The 10,850-nt window shown below is 37.4% G+C and overlaps 1 pseudogene; it reads left to right on the top strand.

Moving 5' to 3' along the window:
• Positions 1-1,012: 1,012 nt before the first annotated feature.
• On the top strand, positions 1,013-1,166 carry LOC115293117 (annotated as a pseudogene).
• Positions 1,167-10,850: the final 9,684 nt, after the last annotated feature.

Genomic DNA, 10,850 nt, shown 5'->3' with positions numbered 1-10,850 from the left:
CAGTATAGGAGTGTGCCCATCTCTCCACACCCTCGCCAGCATCTATAGTCTCTTGATTTGTTCATTTTAGCCACTCTGACTGGCGTGAGGTGGTATCTCAGTGTGGTTTTGATTTGTGTTTCCCTGATGATGAGTGATGTTGAGCATCATTTCATGTGCCTGTAAGCCATCTGGATGTCCTCTTTGGAGAAGTGTCTGTTCATGTCTTCTGCCCATTTCTTCACTGGGTTATTTGTTTTGTGGGTGTGAAGTTTGGTGAGTTCCTTGTAGATTTTAGATACTAGCCCTTTACCTGATATGTCATTTGCAACTCCTTTTCCCATTCTGTCAGTTGCCTATTAGTTTTCTTGATTGTTTCCTTTGCAGTGCAGAAGCTTTTTATCTTGATGAAGTCAAACTACATTTTTTAACTACTTGAATTAGGTACTAAATCTTACCCATAATTAGTACAGTGGAGCTCAGATATTTGTTCCATGAAAGAATAAAAGAATGGATGAAATGATTGATAGATTTCCTAACAGTTAATTTTTCCAAGGCAAGCAACTTTGTAAAGGGCCAAAGGTGCCCTTTCTGTCTCTCAAGGATAAGAGAATGTAAGAAAGAATTTGTTATTTAAACATTTCCACCAAAATGTTAAGCTTGCATCCTAGGGGTTTTGTTCCACTTAAATAAAATTTCTACACTTCAATGTCTAGGGAAAACCATTTTTGGTTTTGTTTTTGTTTTTGTTTTTTTCCTTTTCCTCTGCCCTACCTTACTTATTGAAACAGGACCACACCTCTGTGAGAGAAGAACAATCAACCTAATTTGGAATCAGAATTTGCATTGACTATAATGAATACTCTAATCAAGCCCCAAATAGAGGTCTGAACAAGGGCACCATATTGAGGCTTCTCTATTTCATTGCTCAATTACATTGGTAGACATGCCGGTTATATAATATAAAGCATCAACTTTGGTTAATGAACACTTTAATCAGAACAATATTTCAATAAAAAGGAAAAAAAAACAGATAATTATGGAGGGGAGGAAATATCATCATCTGGAAGGTGGTTTTCCCAGGTTGAGGCTTATCCATGCACTCTGGATGTGCAATGTAATTTCCCCAAACGTGGGAAACTCAACCGTATAATACACAATAGTGGGAAACTGTTGGTATTTTCCCCTGATATTTTTGGCTTACAAATGTCACATTCTATAATTTCCTGCCAGGTATTTGTAAGTTAGGTTTGGCCCTGTTTTTGCATGTAGACATTTTCAGTGTAGTAATTTTGCAGTGTTACTATGCTGTAGTAATTATGACATTCCCTCTCCTTCCAAGATTCTTTTTTTTATGTTTACTTATTTTTGAGAGAGACAGAGTGTGAGCAAGCGAGAGGCAGAGAGAGAGGGAGACACAGAATCGGAAGCAGGCTCCAGGCTCTGAGCTGTCAGCACAGAGAACCATGTGGGACTCATACCCATGAACTGCGAGATCGTGACCTGAACTGAAATCAGATGCTTAACCTTCTGAGCCACCCAGGCGCCCCTTTCCTTCCAAGATTCTGGTTGTTCTGTGTGATTTATACTTATGTTTGTGTCTACCTCTTGCTTGATTTTGTGTTAGCAGGATTTATCCTTTTTCTCCGGTGTTTAAAATATTGTAAAAGGATTCCTTCTTGCTTTGAAAGGTGGCAAAATCATCTCCAAAAATCTGGGCCTGCATTTTAAACCACACCTAAAGACTCCTTCTCAACCCTATTCCTACCTTTGCCTCTTTACTACTGAATTTTTTTCAAATATTTTTCCTCTTGCTCAGTGTGGTCCTTGACCAGCAACTTCTACATCGCCTGGAACTGTGGGAGTGTGCTAAGAATGCAGCATCTGAAATCTTGCCATTTGCAAGAACGTGATGGAACTGGAGGGTGTTATGCTAAGTGAAACAAGTCCATTAGAGAAAGACAGATATCATATGATTTCAGTCATATATGGAATTTGAGAAACAGAACAGAAGACCATAGGGGAAGGGAAGGAAAAATAACTTACAGAGTGGGAGGCAAACCATAAGTGACTCTTAAATACAGAGAACAGACTGAGGGTTGATGGGGGCGGGGTGTTGAGGGTAGGGCTAGAGGAGGGTGATGGGCATTGGGGAGGGCGCTTGCTGAGATGAGCACTGGGTGTTGTGTGTAACTGATGAATCACTGGACTCTATTCCTGAAGTAAAGACTGCACTGTACGTTAGCTAGCTTGATGATTAAAAAAATGCATCATCTTAAGTCTCACCTTTGCAAAATCTACCAAATCAGAAGATTAACAACATTCCCAATGGATCTTATTTGCAATAAAGTTTGAGAGAAAAGAATAGAGAAAAAAACTAATACAAAATATTTTATCAATGTTATGATTGAAGTGAATTCTTTTGTGTCTTTGAACAAAAATCTTATTTTTTTTTAAGTTTGTTTATTTACTTTGGGGGATGGAAGTGCAGAGTAAGAGAGAGACAGAGAATCCCAAGCAGGCTCTACACTCTCAACAACAGAGCCTGAAGCAAACCTTGAACGCATGAACTGTGAAATCATGACCTGAGCCAAAACCAAGAGTCAGACACTTAACAAACAAAGCTACCCAGGCACCCCCCCTCCATCCTTAATCATTTTTTGAACAAATAACTCGGTCCTTAATTTCTTGTCACTCTTCTGTCCTTATTAAATTGTGTTTAAATAATTTTCACTAAAATTTATATTCTACATTTCCTAGGCTGTTAGCCCCTTGAGGGGACTGACAAAGGACTCTATAACTCACAATGCACCATCCAGAGAGGTAACTTAAAAAAAATTCTTGATGTGAGATAAATTGTGGGTTGCTCTTAGGAGTCTGAGGAAATTGCAGAAAACCTATTGCATTTAAATAACTGTCTGCCTGTAATCCACATTAGTAATAGAATGGAGATTTTCAAGGAGAGTCAGTGGGAAAAGGAGCCTGTTTTTGATAAGAGGAAATGATTCTCATAGGGTGGGAATCTATCATGAGCACTTTTTTCCTCTCAGCTTTGGTTTCTGCTAGAAGAAAGTGGTAGCCGGCAACTCAGACTCAAGAAATTGAAAAAGCAATGCTATAATAATCGCTTTGATTGGGGATGACAGAGGCACAAAAATAGCGGGGCTGTGAACAGTAAATGAAGCTACGGAGACTCGAAGAGATGCCAGAACACCAGAGCAAGACGCGTGCATCCCAGGACGACTTATTAAAGAACATACGTATCAAAGCTGATTTGTAACAAGTTGGTTATAATATTAGAATGATAAGGGTCCTAAGTCATAATATTTTGAGGTTTTTAAGAAATCATTTTAGGGGTGCCTGGGTGGCTCAGTTGGTTAAGCCTCCGACTTAGGCTCAGGTCAGATCTCACTTTTGTGGGTTCGAGACCCGAGTCAGGCTCTGTGCTGACAGCTAGTTCAGAGCCTGGAGCCTGCTTCCAGTTCTGTGTCTCCTTCTCTCTCTGACCCTCCCCTTCTCATGCTCTGTCTCTGTATCAAAAATAAATTTTAAAAAACTTAAAAAAAAAAAGAAATCATTTTATGATCAGTTAACCCAGATTTATCGTTAAAGGTGTCAGGAGTAATTTTGGTTTTCAATTAAAGAAAACGTTTTGTGTATTGTTTTTGTCTAACATCTGATTTTAAAAAGTAGATGGTTTAGAGGCATCTGGGTGACGTGGTCTATTAAGCATCTGACTCTTGGTTTCTGCTCAGGTCATGATCTCATGGTTCACAGGATTGAGTCTCACATGGAGCTCTGTGCTGACATCATAGGACCTGCTTGGGATTCTCTCTCCCTCTCTCCACCTCTCCGCTCCTCATACTCTCTCTCTCCCAAAATAAATAAATGAATATTTTTTTTAAAAAGCAGGTGGTTTAAACCTGTGAGGTCAGTTTGTCATTTTTAAATGTTTATTTATTTATTTTTAGACAGAGAGAGACAGTCAGACAGAGGGGCAGGGGCAGAGAGAGAGGGAGAGAGAAAATCCCAAGCAGGCTCCACGCTGTCAGTGCAGAGACTGATGTGGGACTCAATCTCACTAAGTCAACCATGACCTGAGCTGAAATCAAGAGTTGGACACCTGATTGAATCAGCACCCAGGTGCCCCAATTTATGCATTTTAAGTGCATTGCTGTAAGTATTTTTTATTTTAGCATGTTTTAAAAACCTTTGTATATATGTTTATATATTTTGTAAAATATTTTTTAAGGTTTATTTGTTTTTGAGAGTCAGAGAGAGAAAGAGAGAGAGAGTGCAAATGGAATAGGGGCAAAGAAAGGGAAACAGAATCTGAAGCAGGCTCCAGGCTCTAAGCTGTCAGCACAGAGCCGAAGCAAGGCTCAAACTCATGAACCCTAAGACCATGACCTGAGTCGAAGTCGGATGCTTAATCAACTGAGCCACCCAGACACTCCTAAATCTTTTTATATATTAAATGGTAATATTTTTCTTTACAGTTTTCCCTTCTCATCTTGAACTACTGAAGTGACAGCAGTAATTTCATATTAAGAAAGGTATCTTCTAAGCCAATTGATATAATTCATTATATATAACTAAAAATACTATATAAAATATATTCTTATAATATTTGAAGAATACAATTAAGATGCCTTTGTTATATATTTAGCATATTTTATTTGAAAAGAATAGAAAAAATTCAGGAGTTACACAATGATTAAAAATGAGTACATGAATTTTCAGATAGAGTAGGGGAGCTAGTTCGAAAACATCTTACGATTTCCTCTCAAACTATCTTAGTCAACATATTGGTCTTTTGTACATATGAAATGTAAGGATTCCCTGTTCTAAATGACGAACCTAAGAAACCTTGAATTAGAAAGGGTAAACAATTTTAGTTGCAAAAATTTAATGATGCAGCATGTGACTGTTAGAGGTACGGGGCTTGAATTTGCTCAATAATATTTTAAAGGGATTTTACGTTCTTTTGCTGTTGTGATCTGTGAAGGACTTTCCCTTCTTTACATGACTTCGTTAGTCTTCCCACATGCAATGAGTGGCTGCAAAGCATAAGGTGTCTAATGCAAATGTCAGGAGGCTCATGGCGAGCATGTGAGCCCTCAGGCAAGGATCAGCGCTGAAATGCAAGGTTGCCTAGCAAGGGCCTCAATGCCATGAGTCCCTAATTTTGACTTAAGAAGATACTGCTATTTTCTTTGGAAAACAAGACTCCTCTTACAATTCTAAGCAGCACAAAACTACTTGAAAAGCATTATTTCCTACTCAGTTCCATGCATTTATCACTCTGAAATTTACTTCTAGGAAAACAGCTTAGATATATTATCTGTGATTGGGTCCATAAAGATTCATTGCCAGGAACAATAGTCAGCATCGGCTCTGGAAAAGCCCTTATCAGAGAATGGATCTTGAGGCCAGGATAATTTTCACAGCAACAACAACTAAAATGGGAAGCACCCAAAGATGGTGGCTATTTTATTTATCAATATTATTTCATTTTATTAAAAAAAAACCTTTGGAAAACTATCATCTTTATCCTCTGTCAATTATTGGTTAAGGAAAAGGACAATAATAACTTACAAATTTAGTGAGAAAATAATCTTTAAAAATTTTTTTAATGTTTATTTAGTTTTGAGAGAGATAGAGTATGTGAGTGTAAGCAGGTGAGAGGCAGAGAGAGAGGGAGACACAGAATCTGAAGCAGGCTCTAGGCTCTGAGCAGTCAGCACAGAGTCTCGAACCCACAAACCGTGAGATCATGATCTGAGCCGAAGTCAGATGCTTAACCAACTGAGCTCTTCCAGATGCCCCAAGTGAGAAAATAGTATTAACTATTCTTATTAATATGGATTCAGCTTATGGGAACTTCATCTTTTTATGTTTATATAGAATATCTTGCCTCTGTCAAATAAAATTCTTACCTTAAATCTAGCATGTCAGGAAGTGAAGACTAGCAAAAATACTAGGGATTTTCTGAGGTTGCAGAGAGCCTCGGGTTCTGTTGCAAGGTCATGAAATCATCAATATGACTGAAAAATCAAGCGATTAAACAAACTTCAGTGAAAGAGTACCTCAGTATAGATTTAGCTATTTTTGTAATATTTGAAGAATACTCTCAAAATGCTTTTGTCCACACACTAAATATATTTATTATATATCTTTAATATATTATACTTGGGAAGAAAAGCTGAAAACATAGAAGACATACAATGATTAAAGAATGAATATATGAGGGGTGCCTGGGTAGCTCAGTCAGTGAAGTGTCTGACTCTTGATTTCTGCTCAGGTTCTAAACTTGTGGTCCTGGGATGGAGCCCCACATGGTTCTCTGTGCTGACAATGCAGAGCCTGCTGGGGTATTCTGTTCCCTCTGTCTGCCCCTCCCCTTCTTGTGCCCATGTGCTATCTCTCTATCTCTCTCAAAATAAGTAAGTAAACATTAACAACAATAAACAATGAATAGACAAGCAAACATGAGAAACAATATGTGTTGGGGAAGATGTGGGGAAAGAGAACATTCATGCACTGTTGGTGGGAGGGAATGCAAAGGGTGCAACCATGGTGGAAAAGAGTATGGCGTTTCCTCAAAAATGTAAAAATAGAACTAACCTACTATCCACAAATCATATCACTGGGTATTTACCCAAAAAACAGAGAAACACTGATTCAAAAGGATCATGCATGTCTATGTTTATTGTGGCATTATTTACAATAGCCAAAATATGGAAGCAACCCTAGTGTCCATTGAGATAAATGGATAAACAAAATGTGCAATATACATATTATTATATATATTATATTGCATTGTATAATACTATATATTATAATATGTTTATATTATAGTATATTATATACTATATATATTCTATATTGTTCAGCCATAAAAAACAAATAAAATCTTGCCATTTGTACCAACATGGAGAGCTAGAGAGTATAATGCTAAGGGAAAAAATTCAGTCAAAAAAAGACAAATACTATATATGATCTCACTCATATGTGGACTTTAAAAAAACAAAACAAATGAGCAAAGGAAATTAAGAGAGAGAGAGGGAGAAACCAAGAATGAGAGTCTTAACTGTAGAGATCAAACTGATGGCTACTAGAGGGGGTCTGGCCGGGGGGATGGGGATTAAGGAGCACACTTATCATGATGAAATAAAATAAAATGATTAAAACAAGAAAAATAATAATAAAAATTAAATTAATAACAATAAGGTATTACTGTTAAAATAAAGAACAAAAAACACTTTTACTCAGGGAATTCCAAGAAATTTAGGGACTCTGTGTCGGAAACCAGGGTCAAACACCAAATACTAGAACAAACGTGTTTTGATCACTCAGGTATCCATCAGGGTTTAGGAGCTCTGTGCCAAGAACAAGGGCAGAGACTAACATACCGCACTGTGGCATGTCCCGGGGAGATGGTCAGGAAGTAGTGTTTGCACAGACTCACAAAAAAGAATAAATATATGGGCAATATTGGGCAGATCCAGGCAGTATGTGGGGAAAGTTCTGCCCTTGTGACAGACCAAAACAGAAGCGCCCTGTGGTTTGTGAAGGAGATGATGGAACAGAAGCAGTGGATTTATTCACGGAAGCCAGAATCTAGGGAAGTACTTGATTCAGGAAGACAGAAGTGCTTCCCTGTAAGTCCTGAAGGAAGAAGCAGTGTAGACTCCCCCAAGACATGAAGTAGAATGAATTCCTGAAAGAAAAGACATCAGTAAATCCCCAAAGCTGTGGAAGAGCAATGTATATTTGAGGAAAGTACATGCAGCGTTTCATGGTGTCTCCTAAGAATTAAAATGCTTCTAACTGAAAGGCCTTTAAGAGAATTTGGTTGGTTAAACCTGTAGGTGGTCTACTCAAGTCAACGCCAGGTCAGGCCAGACTACAGACTTGATTGCCCATCAGATTTTCCTTCCCTTGTTTGGGGGAAGGGAATGTATGTTTTATCCTCCTCCCAACAAACTGAGAAATCTAACTAAAATTATTTGATTATTTAACTATGATATTAAGAAAAAATAAAAACTAGTGAGCCCTAAAAGATTAGAGAAACAACTTGTAGGAACCTAGGATGACTTTTTCTTTACAGACACCCTCAAAAACCATAACCTTATCACTAGACTGTGCTCAATTCTGGATCGAGCACCGAGAAAAAAAAATTACAGAAAACATAAATACATAATAAATAAGTATTTAAGAACTAGAGACATGTGTTTTTGAGGAAAGACCTAAGGAAAAAAAATAGTTTACAAGTATTTCTTCCTCTCTTGTGTCTCAAAGTTTTCTTCTCAGTTGACAACATATAGGAGCAGAATAAGATGTCACTGAGATGTTTGGCCACAGCAAGAGGGAGGATCAGCATTCTCCGTGGGGCACCTTCTACCTAACAACATTCTGTATATATGAAAACACTTCTTAACTTCCCTGGTCCCTTCAGTTGTCTCTCTAGATTGCGGGATGCCCTTTCATGGGGATACGGCACGTGACTAAAGGTCAACATGGAGTTATTTACTACATGGGAATGATAAAGAAGGAATAAAAATGGCATTGACATAAATGCCCCAAGGGCTAATTCTATAAAAGGCTTAGATCAGCGAACTCCATCAGTAACAGGAAAGATAGCAGGCAAACTGCCAAGTTAGGTACTCTGGTTATCTTAAATAGTATTTGCTTGGCTAGGAATATTCTGAAAAAAATATTGCTCTAAAAATAATGATACATTCTCCCCAATTTGTAAATGTTTTGCCAGCTTTAAAATGTAAATGTAAAAGAAATAAGCTAAGTGATTTCAAAGACTCCTGTTAAAGGGATTATAGCCCTTTTAAAGAATGCTGGAATATATCATCCCTATTATATAGGATTTTTTTACACCATGGATCTCTGTGAGTAAGTAGATTTGTTATGAGTTTGTGAATATGTGCACCTACCTATTGGCTATCTATGTAGAGATTCTCTTATAATTATGGATTGATGTTACCAAAAAATTTCCTTTTACATTTAATGTAAAATAGAGTTTCTTGTGTGTCTCCCTCTTTTCCTTTTTATTGATTCATTTTATGGTTAAATCCTCCAAAGCACAATAAATGACAACCAAATTGATATTTGGTTTCAAATCTGTTCAATAAAACACCTGGCACTATGTGCAGCTGTCGGTGTTTGGGGAAATTTCTGCTGTTTTAGAGGTCATTGCAGGCGCCAGGTAACATATTAAACCAAGCTTGTGGAAAACTGTTAAGCACTTTATATATTTTCCTCAGGATTTCTTTTTTGAGTCCAGCTTGCTTCATGTCTTGTTTCATTTACCGTCTTCTCCTACACCCCCAAATAGCCCATGCTTCAATCAAAACACTCAAGTCCTGGCCCTGAGTCTCTTCCCTGGCTAATTATGGTAACTTAGCAAAAAATGACAACAAAAGAAAGTGACTAAAATATGGAAAAAAACCAACTAATTGCTGCTTTGTGATGTATCTTACACCTAATTACATGAGACTATTAAACCCTGGTAACAGGATTCACGCCATCAACATCTGCAGTCACACTATCTTTGTAACAGAATAGAATGTCACATAACTGAGGTTTGTGGTAATGACCCAAGACATCAAGAAAGCATTAAATTATATTCTGTTTTCTCTGTTGAAAAATCAGGAAATCATAGAGTGCAAGGGTTTTTGTTATTTTGTTTTGTATTGCTTTGTTTTGTTTTGTTTTGTTTAGGCCACTATTTTGGTACTTGACTCTGTCATGAGACGGAAATATTTTCTAGTATTATGGATTTTTAAGATTGCATTGTGTTATTAAGCCATTGTACTGGCAAGTTCATGGAAGTATATTTGGCAAAGCTTTGTGGTTATTAGTATTTTGAAAAATATTTGCAAATTCTATACAATTTGTATCATTATAAATTGTGGAATTTCCAACGTATCAGAGTTTCCTTTTTTAAAAGTTTATTTATCTTGAGGAAGAGAGAAAGAGAGAGAAAGAGCAGGGGAAAGACAGAAAGAGAGAGAAAAAAAGAATTCCAAGCAGGCTCAGTGCTGTCAGTGGGAAGCCCTACAAAAGGCTAGAACTCACCAATCCTGACATCATGTCCTGAACCAAAATCACGAGTTGATTGCTTAACTCAGCCACCAGGCGCCCCACACATATCAGAGTTTTTTAAAGATGTGAATACCCCTAGTTATTTACTTGAAAATGTTCCCTTTGTAGATAATAGTAGATTAGCTACATTTGCTCCTGCATTCAGCAAACATTTACTGAGCACCTTTTATGTGCTAGGAACTAAAAATAATATGTTTTAAAGACAAAGAAGTCAGACTTTGTGTTATATGAACAATGCTCCAATCCCTGGAATGGAGGTGCTAGCAAGGAGACACACGTTTAAAATAAAATATGAGAAGAACTCTGGAAAATCCATAAGGTATATTTGGCAATTATAAACTATTAAGTTGCAATGCTTCTTAAAAATTTTTTGATGATGAATTAAAACTGATTGAAAACAATTGGTCTTGAATAACCACCTTCAGGAGAGTAGACACTTCCGTAGTTCTCAATTAAATATCATTTTCCTCTACTGTGGATTTGTCCTATTCACTTGATCAGAGTTACCAAGAAGAATATTGAAATCTGGCACATTTGGGGGGCCCCGCTGGTTCAATGTTCCACTCTTGATATCTGCTCAGGTCATGATCTATTTTGTGGGATCCAGCCCTGTCCTGTGTCAGGCTCTGAGCTGACAGTGTGGAACCTGCTTGGGATTCTCTCTCCCTCCGTCCTTCTCTCTTTGCCTCCTGTGCTCACACGTGCTCACACGTTCTCTCTCTTAATATAAATAAATAAAATTTAAAAAA

The sequence above is a fragment of the Suricata suricatta genome, chromosome 5, assembly GCF_006229205.1.
Source record: "Suricata suricatta isolate VVHF042 chromosome 5, meerkat_22Aug2017_6uvM2_HiC, whole genome shotgun sequence".
Classification (NCBI taxonomy): Eukaryota; Metazoa; Chordata; class Mammalia; order Carnivora; family Herpestidae; genus Suricata; species Suricata suricatta.
The sequence above is the reverse complement of the archived record's forward strand: the minus strand, read 5'-3'. Positions and strand labels throughout refer to the sequence as shown.